Here is an 18192-nt window from a genome sequence, read left to right as displayed (position 1 = left end):
TAGATTATAACTGAAACAATGAAACAGAGTTGAGGTCCATTTCGCATATAAAGAACTCAAGTTTAAAAAGTTATTTACCTAAAGACTATCAGCTAATAAACAAAGACTCAGGTCTTCTGGCTCCTAGTACACTCTTCTTTGTTTTTTAAACTAGTAATCTTGACCATCAAACTCACTAATACAATGTCTCCTCTGCCCTCAGTGTTTATAGCTCAGATGGAACCATGCCTACATCCTAGCTTCAGGGATAAGTACATGTGTACATGTCTTAGATTTAGCCATGTAAAATATTCCATTCTCCTGGACATGGAGATTGATTTATGGATGGTCATATGTCCCAAACTATGCAATTAGAATAAATTGCTGGAAATGTGGACAAAGAGACTTTCTCCTGAGATTGCTAGAGTTGTAAGACATGAGCCCAGAGTTACTGATAGCACTTTTCTGCTCCGACTGGGGAAGGTCCATTCAAGTTTAAAAACAACACACACAGCAAAAAGGTAGAAAAACAATGGAGGAAAGAAATAGTCTCTACAATCAGCAATATGTGAAGTCAGTTGAACCTCTTAACATCCTAGTTAATGAAAAGCAAAAAAAATGTTGTTTTTATACTAATGTCAGTTTGATTTTCATCTTTGTCACTTGCAAACAAAAGAATTCTGGCTAATAGATTTTGTTGACTTTCATTAATAGATAAAATTGATTCCAAAATTGTGTTTGAATTTGACCATTGAGGATCATTTGTCAATCCAAGGTTGCCATATTGAAGAGATTGCCATTAATTTGTGAGTCCTATAATTTTTTTTTCTGCCTTTTTTTTTTATTTCGGCATATTATGGGGGTACAGATTTTAAGGTTTCAATAAATGCCCATTTCCCCCCCTCCCCCCAAAAGTCTGAGTCTCCATCATGACCATCCCCTAGATGGTGCACATCTCACTCATTATGTATGTATATACCCGCCCCCCTCCCCCCTCGCACCTGCCCAATACCCTATTACTGTAGTACCTATGTGTCCACTTAGGTGCTACTCAGTTAATACCAGTTTGCTGGAGAATATATCTGGTGCTTGTTTTTCCATTCTTGGGATACTTCACTTAGTAGTATGGGTTCTAGCTCTAACCAGGAAAATATAAGATGTGCTATATCACCATTGTTTCTTAGAGCTGAATACTACTCCATGGTATACATATACCACATTTTATTAATCCATTCTTGGATTGATGGGCACTTGGGCTGTTTCCACAGCCTTGCAATTATGAATTGTGCTGCTATAAACATTCGAGTGCAGGTGTCTTTTTTGTAGAGTGTCATTGGATCATTTGGGTAGATGCCCAGCAGTGGGGTTGCTGGATCATGTGAGTCCTATAATTATGGCCCACAGAGGGAAATTCACAAAAAGTCTGAGCCTAAGTGAGATATCCCTAACATTTTGGGCTCTTTCATTCAGGCAAATTTAGTAATAAAAAAGAAAATGGAGAAAAAAAGTAACATCATAGGAATTATACACTTTAAAATATTTTGCAAAATGTCTCCATTTTATTTTCATAGCTTTGTTTTGTTTTGGTAAGTAATGGCTAAGAACCTCAAAGCCTAAAAAATATAAAGCAAGAAATGGGGTTGTGAAAATTCTAGGTGGGAGGGGGGAGAAAGGGATGGGTAAATTCACACCTAATGAGTATACTACACACTATCTGGGGGATGGACACACTTATAACTTTGACTCAAATGGTTCAAAAGCAATTTATGTAACCAAAACTTTTGTACCCCTGTAAAATTCTGAAATTAAGAAAAAATAAATAAAAAAATAAAATTCTGTGTGATTAAATATTACTTATAGAGTATTTTAAAAGTCAAAGAAATTAATGACTCAGTTTTCCATTTGCTTTTATGTTTGTCAGAATGCAAAGGCACTAAGTTGTTGATATACTATATTGTATAATTTATTAACTTATATATGGAAGTAATTTGCGATAGTCAAAATTGAAGTATTAGCCTAATATAGCAGTGCTCATGGCAGCAAAATCACTGTAGGTTACAGAAAATGTCTTTTCAATTTACAGTGCAAGGTTATTCCAACATTATAAAAATAGAATTAAATTGAGTTTGGGTAGAATTATTTCTAGCATATGTATGAGATGAATTCAAGATTGAGGTAGGAGGAGTATAAAACAAATATTTCTTCAAAGATGTTTTCCTTCCCGTCTTAATATGACAACATTAAATCTGGCCTTTGCAAATTGTGCCATCTGGTCCTCACCAGAAGAGACCTCGTTCTATGTGGCTTCCATTGGTCCAAGACAGGGCTGGCCTTCTCCCCTTCACGCTGATTTTCTGGTTTGAGCACACGTGCTCTGAGGCGTATAAACCGCTTTACTTCCCCTATTAAGACATTGACATAAGTATTCCTGCAGTAGTAAAGAAAGGCTTCAAAATTGAAATGAACCACCCTTGGGGGTTAATGTTCTTGTCATGTAGGGTTTCTTCCTTTCTTTCTTTTCTTTCTTCTTTTTTTTTTTTCTTTCTTTTTTTTTTAAATAAAGACTACAAACAGCAGGAGATATACAGACCTTGAAATCACTAGAAAATGAAATGTTTCCACAGCTCTGAGATGCATTTAGTGCTAAGACAGAAATTTAGGTCCTTCTATTCTTCTTTTGTAAGGAGAAGTTAAAAAAAAAAATGAAATAGAAATAATTTCAGGGTGATGGGACAGCCCCATCCTTCAGGACACATTGCTCTATTATAATGTTCAGGCTGTTTGGTGATAAAAAGAAAAAGAAGAAAAGGGAAAATTTTCTAATCAGAGTTCTATCAACTGAATGGGTAAACAAGAGAAAATGGTCTCTTTTGTATTCATTAAAGTGACTTTTCAAAGGAGAGAGATTTCAGAGCCAGTGACACTGAACACATATTGATAAATTGATTGTTGACTGTTACTTGCAACTTTTTGTTTTATTTTTCTGTTTTCTTCTTCTGTGGTGCAGCTTCAAAATATATATAAGGTTGTGTCTTTCTTTGTAATTCTCTCTGAAAATTCAGTTTGCTAATGTTTCATTGTTTTGGAAAATAACATTCCAAAGAAATTAAGGGTTTCTTTAATTCAACAAAAGCAATGAATAGTTCAATAAATACATACATTTTTAATTTAAAAAATAAGAGTTATATGCATTATACATGTATATTTTTTATTCTTAAAAATTTCTTTATTTGATATTTTCCATTATGTATTAAAAATACATAATGAAATATATAAAATATGTAAGAATGTAAAATATGTAAAAATATATAAAATATGAAAATATATACATATTTTCATTATGTATATTTCATCATGTATCAGTATTGTATGATTATTATAAACAATTAAAATAGTATAGTATAAAGGGTAGAAATGCAAAAATAATCATCTTCACTACACTCCCTACCACCTACCACCACCTCATCTTATTGAGTTAACCTATGGTGACCCCCCTCGATATAAACTTTCATGCTGCCATGTCCATATATTCTCTATGGGAATATATAGAGAGAAATTTGAAGGTGATGTTTTTAGTGAAAAATTATAATATTATATGGTGGGTTTTTTTGCAAGTTTTTCTTTTGATTTTAAAAATATATCATAGAAATTCATATAAGATTTTCCTTATGAAGTTTTTAACTTTTTATTATAGAAAATTTCAAACATATACACAAGTAGAGAGACTTGTATAAAGAACCCCTATGCATCCATCAACCACCTTAATAATAATTAACTCAAAGACAGTATTTTTTGCACCTCACCCTCCCTACTCAATTATTTTAAACCATATTAAGACATTATGCCATTTTATTCATGCTTAAGATGTACTTATAAATGATGACATTTTTAGTACAACCATAATATTCTTAAACAATCTAAAAATTAATATCTAGCCAATATTCAAGTTTTCAGTTTTTTCCTAAATGCAGTCTTTTACTCTTTTAATAGTTTTTATATGAATTGGGATCCAAATAAGACTCAAACATTTCAGTAGAACATGTCCCTTAAGAATCCTTTAATCTACATATTTCCCTTCTCTCTCCTTTCTTCTCCCTCCATCTCTGTCTCTGCAATTTATTTTTTGATAAAAACAAATTGTTGGTCCTGCAGAGTTTCTCACAATATGGATTTTTTTGTCAGGAATACCGTACAGGTATAGTTGTATATACAGGTATAGTTGTATATTTCCCCAGAAAGCACACATCTGCTGCTCTCTCTTTTTATGATGTTGGCAGCCATCGTTGCCTAGTTCCATTAATTTATTAGTGGTGGCAAAATTGTTATAGGTTAATGATATAATTTCTTCTTGATTCATTACCTGAAATGCTTCTATTAAAAAAAAAAAAAAGGTTTCTCTTCAACAACTTGCTCACTCTGAGGAGCAGTTTGTATAAGAAAGAGAGGACAAATGCTTGAATATTTCCCTTTGCTTACCTCTTTTCAAAATAATGAATTAAATTCCTCATGTCCTCTAAAAATGACTAACAATTTCAAAATATCACTATGAATTTATGGATTTAAGACTATTTAGCATGTCTTAATCCACTGTGCTTATTACCCTTTATAAAGTTAAAATTGCCATATCTTTTGTGACAGACTTATTGGGCCCATTCCTCATAGTCTCTGATAGCTATTTTATCCTTAGAACAAGATATACCAGTTTTGGCATTTGACAAAATTCAACATCCTTCCATGATAAAAAAAAAAAAAAAAAACTCAACAAATTGTATATAGAAAGAATGTTTTTTAACATAGTAAAGGCCATATAAGATAAGCCCATAGCAAATATCACTCTCAATGGTAAAAAGCTGAAAACTTTTTCTCTGAGATCAGGAATAAGACAAGGGTCTCCACACTCACTGTTTCTATTAAATATAGGACTGGAAGTCCTAACCAGAGTAATTGGGCAAGAAAAAGAAATAAAAGACATCACAATCAGGAAGAAAGAAGTAAAACTTTGCTGATTACATGATCTTATATTTAGAAAACCCTAAAGACTCTACCAAAGAACTATCTGAACTAATAAATGAATTTAATAAAGTTGTAGGATACAAAGTCAACACACAAAATCAGCTGTGTTTCTATATACTAACAACAAACTATCTGAAAAAGAAATTTAGAAAACAATCCCTCTTATAAGGCATTTTAAAAAAGAATAGAATACTTAGGAATAAATTTAATCAAGGAGGTGAAGGAACTGTATGCTGAATACCATAAAATACCAAGAAAAGAAATTGAAGAAGATATAAATAAATGGAAAGATACCCCATGTTCATGGATTAAAAGAATCAATATGGTTTAAATATCCATACTACCTATAGAGATCTATAGATTCAATATCATCCATATCAAAGATCCAATGTCAGATTTTACAGAAGTAGGTAAAAACCTTAAAATTTATATGAAATAAGAAAAGACCCCAAATAGCCAAAGCAATCTTGAGAAAAAAAAAAAAAAGCTGGAGACATCACACTTTCTGATTTCCAACAATTACAAAGCTATAGTAATCAAAACATCATGGCTTTGGCATAAAACCAGACATATAGACCAATGGAACAGAATTGAGAACCAGCCTAGAGATAAACCCAAAAATATACAGTAAATTAATCTTTGACAAGGATACCAAGAAGACAAAACAGGGAAAAGATAGCCTCTTCAATAAATGGTATTGGGAAAACTAGATATCCATATGCAAAAGAATGAAATTGGATTCATGTTATACCATACACAAAAAGTCAACTCAAAATGAATTAAAAAGTTAAGACCTGAAAACATAAAAGTCCTAGAAGAAAAATAGGGGAAAACTTCTTGACATTCATCTTGGCAATGAATTTTGTATATAACACCAAAAGCACAGACAACAAAAGCAAAAATAAGCTAGTGGAATTATATCAAACTAAAGAACTTCTGTAGAACTCAAGAAACAATCAACAAAATGAAAAAAAAAATCTGTAGAATGGGAGAAAATATTTGCAAACCATACATATGATAAGAGATCCAAAATATATAAGAAAGTCAAACAACTCAATAGTAGGAAAACAAAAAATCTAATTAAAAAATGGGCAAAGAACCTGAATAGACATTTCTCAAAAGAAGACATACAAATGGCCAACAGGTATATGAATAGGTAGGTGCTTAGTGTCATTAATCATTAGGGAAACACATATCAAACCACAAGAGATATCACCTCATACCTATAAGACTATTATTTTAAATATATATATAAGTTTTGATGAAGATGTGGAGAAAAGGGAATCCTGGTACACTATTGGTGAGAATATAAATTTGTACAGCCACTATGAAAAACAGTAAAGAGCTCAAAATATCAAAAATAGAACTACCCACGATCCAGCAATCCCACTTCTGGAACTTAAATCAGGATTTTGAAGAGATACCTGCTTTCCCTTGCTTATTTAGCCAAGATATAAAAACAACATAAATTTCCATCGATGAACAAATGGATAAGGAAAATCTGTGGCATACATACAAGCGAATATTGCCCAGCCTTAAAAAAGAATAAAATCCTGCCATTTTTGACTACACGAATGGACCTGGAGGATACTATGCTAAGGAAAATAGGTCAGGCACAGAAAGACAAATACTACATATATAATCTTATTTATGTATGGGATCTAAAATAGTCAAATTTATAGACACAGAGAGTAGAATAGTGGTTACCAGGGATAGGTGAGAGGAGGAAATGAAGACGTGATGGTCAACAGGCACAAACTTTCATCTATGTAAGATAAATTCTGGAAATCTGCTATAGTGCCTATAGCTGACAGTACTAAATTATGCACTTAAAATTTGCTAAGAGATTATAAATTATGTTAAGGGTTCTCATTACAAAAATACTACAATGATAATAATAAAGGTGACAGAAGGAAACTTTGAGAGGCGATCAATATATTTATAGCCTTGATGGTGAGGATGGTTTCATGGGTGTATATTTATCCCCAAACTCATCAAGTTGTATACATTGTATAGCTTTTTATATGTCCATCATACCTCAAAAAAGTGAATTTAAAAAAAAAAAAAAAAGAGGCCAGGCATGGTGGCTCACACCTGTAATCCTAGCACTCTGGGAGGCTGAGGCAGGAGAATTGCTTGAGCTCAGGAGTTCGAGACCAGCCTGAGAAAGAGCAAGAGCCTGTCTCTACTATAAATAGAAAGAAATTAGCCAAACAACTAAAAATAGAAAAAATTAGCCAAGCACAATAGTGTCTGCCTACAGTCCCAGCTACACGGGAGGCTGAGGCAGGAGGATCACTTGAGCCCAGGAGTTTGAGGTTGCTGTGAGCTAGGTTGATGCCACAGCACTCTAGCTTGGGCAACAGAGTGAGACTCTGTCTCAAAAAAAAAAAAAAAAAAAAAAATATATATATATATATATATATATATATATATATACCAGCTTTGAGTTATACATTATCTACAAGATATATAGAGTCATTCATTTTGCCAAAAATCCCTGGTTTATCTTCCTGAAAAATGGGACTTAGAATAACTTACATATTCCTACAGAAGATTACCAACTATGGGATTACTAGGTCAAATACTATGTATGTTTTTAATTTTTTATACAAAATCAGAATATCACAAAAGATAATAGTTGCTCATTGCTACTGGGTTTGCCATTGTCCCTAGGTTTTCTCAGTGTATAAGGCTAGGAAATATTTTTAAGACAAAATACTTCATACGTTTGTACTAAGTCCAGCTCAAATTCAGAACTAAGAGAGTTTTCACCTCATTGATCTTATGTTTTGCCCCATTTCTTCCACACTGAAAGCTCCTGCTCTCAGAAATACCAACATAATTTCCATTTGCTTTATTCCACAATAGACACTCGGTAGTCTCGGGATAACAAAGAACGCTGTCATCACTGATATAACTACAAAATATAATGTAAAACATGTGGCCATTCTCCTTTGTCCTTTGGGTGGATCTCGCGATCAGAAGGTCAAGTTTCTATGTTTTAATAAAGGTACTTGCCATAGTTCCTTTCTGTAAGACTTTTCCACCAGCTCAATAGATTGTTTGTTTTATTTTGTTTTTGATATTCAGGAGTTTTTAATGTTTAATTTGGTTTTGTAATTGTGTAAAATATTGACATAGCCCTGAAATATAACCAGGTATAGTCAGAGAATTCTCATCTCAGGTTTTTCTGAAATTGTTTCATTATAATGTTAGTTATAAGCTATTAATAGAATGGTCCTAACAGTAGGCCTCATTCTCTGAAGAATCCTATTTATTTATTTACTTCTGAGACAAGTTCTTAACTCTGGCACCCAGACTTGAGTGCAGTGGTACAATCATAGCTCCCTGCAGCCTTCAGCCCCTGGGCTCAAGAATCCTCTCACCTCAGCCTCCCAAGTAGCTAGGACTACAAGCACATACCCCCACACTCAGCTAATTATTTTTTATTTTTTTGTAGAGATAGCGTCTTGCTATGTTGCTCAGGCTGGTCTTGAACTCCTGGCTTCAAGGGATTCTCCTACCTCAGCCTCCCAAAGTGCTAGGATTATAGGCATGAGCCACTGCACCCAGCAAGAATCTCTATTTATTACTGTGATAAGTCATATTGTTTTTCTGCTCAACAGCCAATCTCCCCTTCTGCCTTGCCAACCTGTCCCCGTTTTTTTTTTGGATGTCCCCCTCTACCTCATGTGGCTCACAAGCAAATCCTGATTGGTCCAAGCCAGTCATTGGAGTCACATGCCCTTTGACTGTCATTGGTTTAGAGAGAAGTACAAAATCCAACTCTGGCTAATGAAACATGAGAGATGAAATAAAACCTGGATCCAAAGTCTGGGTGCATTGCTTTCTAGGAAAAGGAATTGGGGAAGTTTACTCCTCTAAGCCTTAGTTTCCTCATCTAGAAAATGCCAGTGTAGTAGGATTTATTCTGTACATGGTCATGAGAATTAAAAGAAATAATGAACTAAACCCTCAGCATAATTGTTGGCATTATGTACTATGTGAATATGAGTCCTTATCCATATCCTTGCTTTGCTTTTCTTGGATACATTTCTAACCTCAGCTCTGCCACCTAATATCACTGTACAAACTTAGGCAAATTACTAACCCATGCCTCAGTTTCCTCATCTACAAAATGGGAATAATAGTAGCACTCACTTCATAAAGCTTTTTGAGGATTAACATTAATAAGTGTAGGATGTGTAAAAGAATATATGGTACATAATAAACAATAATTAAACATTAACTACTATTGTTAATTTACATGTGCTCTGCAGACAGGGCTTTTCTTCCAACATCAAAATTCTTTACTTTGCCAGTTTACACTTTGTCACACCCACCTCGATCCTTTCTCGGTCAACTTTAAATATATATATATGTACATATATATATATGTGTGTGTGTGTAAAGATTTTGTCATAGAATTGTATTAGGTACTTTATGGAATATGCAATAATTACATTCTGAAAAAGATGGTGATGTGATATATCTACTTTGATCCCTTCTGAAACTTAAATGAAAATAAAGGGATTTTCTGTAATGCACAAATCAGCAAAACTGTAGAGAACAGGAAGAGAAGAATAACCAAATTTTAGAAGCTGGAAAGCAAACAGATAAGTGAGTAGCAAAAGATTTATCAGACTCAAAGCAGTTGAATCCCAGCCAGTAGAGGGGAAACAGAAGAGAAACCTGATTTACACCACAAAAATCCCCCAAAGGCTTGGGAATTGGTGGCACTGGGGATTTCTGGAAGTGGGATGGAGGGAGAGACCTGACATAGGAAGGACAGTTGAAAGTCTGGGGAGAAGTTCGGCACTGGTCCACTCCCCCACATCGTACAGCCAATACCTCCAGCTCCTCCCACCCTGGCGGCAGGCTAGAGCTATGGTCTCTGCGGAGGAGCCAGGGACCGGAGGGCTGCAGGCGCAGATGGGTGCAGGCTGAGACCTTCCATCCTCCGACCTCCTCAGGCCCCAAAACATAGCAGAAGACTGAAGTCATCTTTTAGATTCCAACTAACACAAGAATGAAGCCTTGGGGATATTCAAATTGAAACTATCCACCCAAGAAATGGCCAGGCCAGATCAACCAAGAGTAAGCACGACGATTGACAAACTTCTCCCACGCATCATGGGTGCTTCTGCCACTCTTGCACACAAAAAAGTGATGGCGACTGTCAGGCATCTGAGGAAAGCCTCTAACGTGACAGATAAAGATAAGACCAAACCAACAAAGAACTTAGTGGAAGCAGACACTAAGTAGGGGAAGAAAAAAAATTTTTTTTAAATTACAAGTATAATTGATATCCTCAGAGAAATCAGAGAAAATATTATAATCATGTAAAGAGAGCAGGATCCTCTTCAAAAAGGGATTTTGGAGCCGGGTGCGGTGGCTCACGCCTATAATCCTAGCACTCTGGGAGGCCGAGGTGGGCGGATTGCTCGAGGTCAGGAGTTCGAAACCAACTTGAGCAAGAGCAAGACCCTGTCTCTACTATTAATAGAAAGAAATTAATTGTTTATTAATAAATAAATAAATTATTATTAGATATTATTTATTTGATATTATTAACTATTATTTAATATTATTATTAAATATTAAATAAATTAATTAATTTCTATGAATTAATATATATAGAAAAAAATTAGCCAGGCATGGTGGCACATGCCTGTAGTCCCAGCTACTCAGGAGGCTGAGGCAGGAGGATCGCTTGAGCCCAGGAGTTTGAGGTTGCTGTGAGCTAGGCTGACGCCACGGCACTCACTCTAGCCTGGGCAACAAAGTGAGACTCTGTCTCAAAAAAAAAGGGGGGGGGCATTCTGAAAACAAAAAAAAAAACAAAGCTCTTAAGCTGTTAGAAATTAAAAATCTGTTTGCAGAAATTATATATATATATATATATATATATATATACATATATATATTCCATGAATAGAAGAAAGATAAATCTCGCATAAAGTAAAAGTGAAGCACAGCATGAAAGAGATGGAAAATAGGAGTAAACATATAGGAGAATGAAAGAGGACTAGTGTGAGAGGTCCAGAGAGTGAAAGCCAAGAAACAGGTGAAAAGGTATCATTGACAAAAGTGCTCAAGACAATTTCAGAGAACCAAAACACACAAGTTTCCCAAAGTAAAGAATCCACTGAACGCCTCACACAGTGAACGATAGAACCTGTGAAATTTCAGATCACAGAGAAAAAAAGCAAATCCTCAAGTGTCTGCTCATCACTGACGGGGGGAAAAAAGGCTTTCGAGAGGAAAACAGATCACATGGAATGAATCAAGAATCAGAATGACTTTAGATTCTCAACTGCTACACTTGAAGCAGGATTACAATGGAGCAATTTCATCAAACTTCTGAAGGAAAAGTATTTTCTACCTAGGCTCCATCCTGGCCAAAACTACAGATCCAGTCAGAAGGCTGATAAAGACGTTTTCAGACACACAAGGTCTCAAAAAGTTTATGATGCATGCGTACACCCTTTCTCTGAAAACTGGAGGATATACACCCCTAAAATAAGGAAGTCATACAGGAAAAAAAGAAGCAATGGGATACAAGAGACAGATGTCACACGGAAGAAAGGTGAAAGGAATCGGCAGGAGGATGAAGAGAGGTGGCCCAGGCTGGCAGCTCTGCCCCGGCAAGCTGCTGTCTGAGGTCTTCAGTGTGTGGTTCATCCCCCTGTGCCATTCCCTGTGCCACTAACTCTTTTAGATGTTCAGGTTATTAATTTCCTCATACCATGAAATTCAGACAAATGACTGGCTTTGGAGTTGGATTATGGATAAAGACAAAGAAAATGAAGCAAACAAAAAAAAGGTAATTATTTTCTTCAGAGAAAATAAAATGTACAGATGGGAAAATTGAGACTTACTCAATACATGGCTCGTCTGTGAACATAGCATTTACACGTATGTCATCATAATAATGTGAACACTGAATGCCGCTGTAATCAAAATTTTAACACAGCATTAGGAGGATGAAAAAATGTAGAGTTACGTGTGGAGTGAAAGTAGGAGGAAATAGAGCTCAGTCTTCATCTTCTGTAGAGGAAGAAACGATACCTACACCAAAAGTCAGAAATAACAAGAAAATCATGGAATTTAGAGATGTGAAGGTAAATTTAAAAATCACTAAAAGAATTGGAAGTGTTTGCTACTGAGGAGGGAAATCTGGAGAAAGGCAGAATGCACTGGTATTTTTCATAACATATCTTATAGAACTATCTCACTCCTTAAACTCTGTGTACACAGAATTGTGATAAAAGTAAAGGGACATTAAAATCACTTTTATGAAAATAGGGTTACTAAACTACATTTTAAAATTCTGATTTCCCAAATGAGGCAAAGGGCATTTCTTCAAAGCTTATTTCCATAATTTGTTTCATTATCAAATCCTTTTTATCATTGATGGAGCCTGTCCCGTCTTCATTAAAGCAAAATTAGCATTAGTACAATTCATTCATTTATTTATTCAATCAATAAATAGATACTGAGGCATTCCTGCCTTAAAGGACCTCACAGTCCCTCAGGGCAACATTAAAGCAAAACTTTCTGGCTGCTTTAGAAGAAGAATACAAAGTGCTATGGAGAGGCCAATACAAAAATAAATTTCCTGGGAGCATCTCAGAAAGCTCCACAACGGTATTGAGTATTTTTTTCTAGGCCTGAAAGGGGAGATTATTTAAGGTTTTATTTTATTTTGTAGACTCTCTAAGCAATCCAGCAAAATGAATGTTATGGAGGGCTACAGGAAATATGAAAATGAATGAGGATAAAGTTTTTATTCCCAGGTGGCACAAAAACAGGAAGAGGAGTAAGGTAAGAACAGACATAAGAGTTTGGAGAGCTTCAGGAGCATGAACAAGACGGTCATTCTAGAGGAGGGGTCTAGAGTTTGGGGAAAGTGCAGCTGGAGAGCTGGAACTGGCTTCCAGGTCTAACTGTTCAGTGACTTCCAGCAGCAGAACACAGACTTTATCTGCTCACTCATTGGTCTTCCATCCATCCAACTGACGTTTACTGAGTACCTGCTGTATACCAGAAACTGAGCTGGGTACTGGGTATACAAGGTGTATAGCTTGAGCCAAAGCAAGGAGAACTATCACAAAGCAAGTTCAAAGAAAAGAGAGCCAGCTGGCTTGGTATACAGAAGACGAGGAGGGCAGGGACAGAAAGAGAGAAGAGGCAAGGTGGCAAGGAAAGATGAGTCATAAAAATTTAAAAAGGAAGGAATGACTACACTCACAATTTACTTTTCCCAGTACCCACTAATCCCTAAATTACTGCCTGCTTTTGAGAATTCTTAAAGCGCTTTGACAAAACAATTCAAATTCTTACAATAAACTTATGCAAAAGCAGTGTTGCTTCTCTGGGTTTTATAGCTGGAATATTTGACACCCTGGATGGTATTAAATAGATTACCCAGGGGTAGAACAAAAGAATAATATTTTCAGTGTTCATCCATGTTTTAGTATATGTCACTACCTCATCCTTTTATTTTCTTTTTAAACTGCTTTATTGAGGTATAATGCATGTACCATGAAGTTCAACCATTTAAAGTGAATGGGTTTTTATATATTCACAAAGAGTTGTACAGCTGTCACCACAATCAATTTTAGAACATTTTCATCACTCCAAAAAGAAACCTCATGCCCATTAGCAGTAGTACTTCATTCTTTCTGTGGCTGAGTAATATCCTATTGATCGATATACTATATTTGGTCCATCCGTTCATTTGCTGATGAACATTTGGGGTGGTTCTACCTTTTGACTATTGTGAATAAATATTCACATACAAGTTTCCCTGGCGACAGCAAGCAATTCTGGGGCCTGCAGGAAAGGAGTGATGGGGAGTGACCACTTACTGAGTTCAGGGTTTCTTTTGGGGGTGATGAACATTTTCCAAAAGTAGGTATGGGGATAGCACAACAGTGTGAATGTACTTAATGCTACTGAATTGTACACTTTAAAATGGTCAAAATAGTAAATGTCATGTTTTCTGTATCTTGCCATAATAAAAATAAGGGAGTAGCTCACTTGTTTTTTCATCTCTCTGTGAGAAGTCCCATATCCTTCCTTCCCACTGTCTCTCACTTGCCGGGGCCACTTCCTCTTCTCTGCCTGTAGCAAAATGTTTGCTCCGGGCAGCACTGGGGCTTTGTTGGAAACTGTAGGAAGAAAGTGCCCCAAACAGCTTGTTCTACGATAGAACTTACCTGGGCTGGACTCTTTATAGAAAATCCCCGTGAAAGGCCTACCCATTCCCATTTCTGTGTCTGTTCTTGTTGACCTTCTCTCTTCACTTCAACTGCTGAAATCTTTCACAATTTCTATTAAAATTGTCCCTCCAATATAAATAGCTATAATCTCATTCCAGTTCATTCCCTGATTTCGGGCACTTTTATTTACACGCGCACAACACTCACACACACACACACACACGCACATTCTGTACTTGGAGCCCCTGCTGCTCTCCTATCTCTTGCTTTAGGAAGAGGAAACTACCTACAGGGCTCTGGGTGTTATACAGGCCTGCCTATCTTCCTCAGGATGAGCAGAGAGGCCGAGACTGCAGTGGCGACATTCCTAAGGATGAGAGATCTCTCACATCACCAGCTGAAGTGGACAAACGTGATCGAGGTTCCCTCAGTCATCAGGAGTTGATAGTGCATCACAGCTGGCACTGGGCATGGGACCCTCCCTAACCCACTTCCATCTCTAGCTTTCTTGAGAAAAGTGACAGTAGAAAAAATTTGTGAGCTCCCTTTTTCTCAATGCTTGTCTTGATCTTATTTTGTTTCTAAGGAAGTTTTGTGGGGTTGTTCTTCCTAGTCACTGCAGGTAAGATTCCCTTCACTGTGTAGTATTAAATAATTAGAACAAAGCTAGGGATAAGAATTGCAGGAACGTAATATTAATGAATGGATGGATGATTCCTAACTACCTGCTATACTTATATAGGTAAAATTTGGTTAAAATGCATCTGTAAGGTAGGTTTGTATAACAAAAACGAGCTCTAAAACAGAAGCCCAAGGTCCAACCTTTGGTGTTTGTGTATCTTGCCTTATAAATTTGCCTTATAAATTTGAAGATTACTTGGGTTGGTCTTATCAGTATAGAAGTCTGTCTTTAGAAACTTTCAATAAAGTATTTTGAAAATTTAAATTTAGTGAGGAGCAAATGTAAATGGACAGAATCCTTGAAGCAGATTTATTTTCATTTATCTCTAGGGAAAAACTAAGAATGCGTGGTAACGATTTGTTCGGCTAGTCACCTCAATTTTTAGAGTGAAAGTTTCGATTTGCCACCTATCCTATTACAAAATTCAGTTGCTGATACTCTCTTTGTTTTTTTTTTTTTTTTTTGGTTTTTTTTTTTTTTTTTTTTTTGAGACAGAGTCTCACTTTGTTGCCCAGGCTAGAGTGAGTGCCGTGGCGTCAGCCTGGCTCACAGCAACCTCAATCTCCAGGGCTCAGCGATCCTACTGCCTCAGCCTCCCAAGTAGCTGGGACTACAGGCATGCGCCACCATGGCCGGCTAATTTTTTGTATATATATTTTTAGTTGGTCAATTAATTTATTTCTATTTTTGGTAGAGACGAGGTCTCGCTCAGGCTGGTTTCGAACTCCTGACCTTGAGCAATCCGCCCGCCTCGGCCTCCCAAAGTGCTAGGATTACAGGCATGAGCCACCACGCCCAGCCCTCTCTTTGTTTTTGTCTAAGAAATTATTTATTTTGTCCTTAAAAGAAGATTCCCTGACTCAATGCTGACTTCCAGACCCTTTCAGACAAACTTGTTTTGTATGACAGGAAGGTCTTTAGAGACTCACCCAGAAGCCAAATGAGTCACTATCTTGTCTTCTTTATCTTTCAAATAGAATTAGTTTTTTTAATTATAGCTTTATTGAGATATAGTCCACATACCATACAATTCATCCATTTAAAATGTGCAACTTAAAGTATTTAGTATATTTACAGAGTTGTGCAACCACCATCCCAATCCATTTTAGAACATTTTCATCGCCCTCGAAAGAAACTTCATACCCATTAGCAGTAATTCCCTACTTCCTGCTCCCCCAGCACCTGACAAGCACGAATCTCATTCCTGTCTCTATGGACTTGTCTACTCTGGATATTTTGTATAAATGGAATCATACAATATTTGTCCTTTTATGTTCAGCTTCTTTCACTTAAGCATGATGTTTTCAAGGTTCACCCATGTTGTAGCACATAGCATTACTTTGTTCTATTTTATGGCCAATTAATATTGCATTGTATGGATATACCACATTTTACTTATTCACTCATCAGTTGATGGACATTTGGGTAGTTTCCATCTTTTGCCTATTGTGTGTAATGCTGTTATGAACATAGGTGTACAAGTCTTTTTGTGGATCTACATTTTCATTTCTCTTGGGTCGATATATAAATTTTAACCTAATGCAGACTAGACTTTACTCGACCTGACTTGGGTAGATACTCTGAGTGTGGGAGTAGCTGGGAGGGCTCATGCCTGGAAAGGTAGAGGAAGGGAATCAAAGTAGGGCACTACCAGGTAAAGAGATGGGGACTTAGTTCACTTATTTCTCAATTTCCAAATCCCTCTAAAGTAATGCCATCTAATATCATAACAATTTAGAATCACAACTTTACATGTGAGCAACTGAGACCCAGAAAAGTAACTTGCTCAATAATTTGTTCAAAACCAAGCAGGCCAGGGGCCAATGGTTTCTAGTTCTCAATGTACTTTCTTTTGTACCACCTGCATTGCATTAGCACACTCTGATATCCAGGTGGTGTCTAATTAAGAAAATTACAGTTGCCAAGGATCCTATTTTTTTAAAGCATAGAATTGGCTAGGATTTTCCTTATTTCACCAGGAACAGAAATAACTCTCTCTGTTAAATCAAAGTTAACACTTACGGAGGGTTTAGTATGCACTATGTACTAAGTGGAGTGTTTTGCCTAAGCTACCATATTTAACGTTGAAAACAACTCCATTTTACAAATGAAGGAACGAGGCTTTAAAAAGGGAAGTCACAACAGCTTAATACATGACGAAGAAACAAGTTGAAACCAGAGGCGTCACACTCTACAAGATTTGGTTCTTAAGAGTTTTGCTGTGCTGATGGAAACAGGAAAACATACTATGTCTACGTGCCTTGTTCTACTCACTCCCACCTGCTGTTTTCATAGGTTATGAGTTTTAAACAACATACAAACGGGATATTTGTAAACTGGGAATGTCTTGTCTATAAATTTATAACTCTGCTAAGCAAACATGAAACCATTCCATTTCTAAATAAAATCACATACATCCTCCAAAATCATCAACAAGAGTGAAATGTTCTTCGTCTAAAGCCAGGATAGCAAATGCTTTTTGAACGCAAGTGCAAACTCCAGTCAGTTAGTGGCTCCTAGGGTACTGTGTTGAGAAGGATTCTGAAGCCTTGCCCAGGCTCAAAAGAAGGTTGCAGAGATCTGTTTGTGAACTTCCATTGCTGTAGGAGTGGGGGCATGTGAGGCATGTCTTCCTTGAGTGTTAAAAATTCTCACATCAAGGCCTCACACTGCCCTGCCATCTGGACCCACTATGGAGCCACGACCCACGACCCACCAATCCAGAAGTCAGCCTGGCTCTCTTGTGGACCATATCTGGTTCCTCCAGCATGGCCGCTATGAAGAAAGTGGTTCAAGAAAGTGGCTCTGGCTGCAGGCCTAGAGGCTGGGCTCCACTGCAAGAAGGTTTCCCAGGCAGCTGTAAATTTGGAACAATTCCATCCTCAGAATGCTCAACGTGACCCCCTGCTGACTGGACAAACTTCAAGTACAAATCCCTTCAGACCCCAGAAAGTCTATTCCTTTTTGTAGTAAAATAAATCTTTTAAAGGTTTCCCAAACCACTTCTCATGAACCAATGAATATTCAAAAGAGAACTAAATTGGAAGCCTGTACAAAAGCTTATCCCTATAACACAAGTGCCGTAATACACAAACTTCTACTCTTTTGGTCCTTAACATCTATCTCTCTGAATTCTCATGAATTTTTATTTCACAAGGGTAATTATTTTATATACACTGGCAACGGCATATAATAAAATACTTAGTCTAAAAAATTCTCACATCAAATTGTGGGTAGAATTTGGTTATGGGTGTGTTCCTTCTTAATGTTACTTTTTTCCATAACAAT

The 18192-nt window shown here is 36.4% G+C and overlaps 1 long non-coding RNA gene and 1 pseudogene across 1 annotated transcript in view; one reads left to right on the top strand and one right to left on the bottom strand.

Moving 5' to 3' along the window:
• The window catches only part of LOC105874698 (uncharacterized), an 85268-nt gene that overhangs the window by 18998 nt on the left and 48078 nt on the right, over positions 1-18192 (bottom strand). The gene's annotated exons all lie outside the window — the stretch shown is intronic.
• On the top strand, positions 15247-17874 carry LOC109731088 (guanine nucleotide-binding protein G(I)/G(S)/G(O) subunit gamma-5 pseudogene; annotated as a pseudogene).

This window comes from Microcebus murinus, chromosome 7 (genome assembly GCF_040939455.1).
Source record: "Microcebus murinus isolate Inina chromosome 7, M.murinus_Inina_mat1.0, whole genome shotgun sequence".
NCBI lineage: Eukaryota > Metazoa > Chordata > Mammalia > Primates > Cheirogaleidae > Microcebus > Microcebus murinus.
This window is presented reverse-complemented; position numbering and strand designations above follow the sequence as displayed.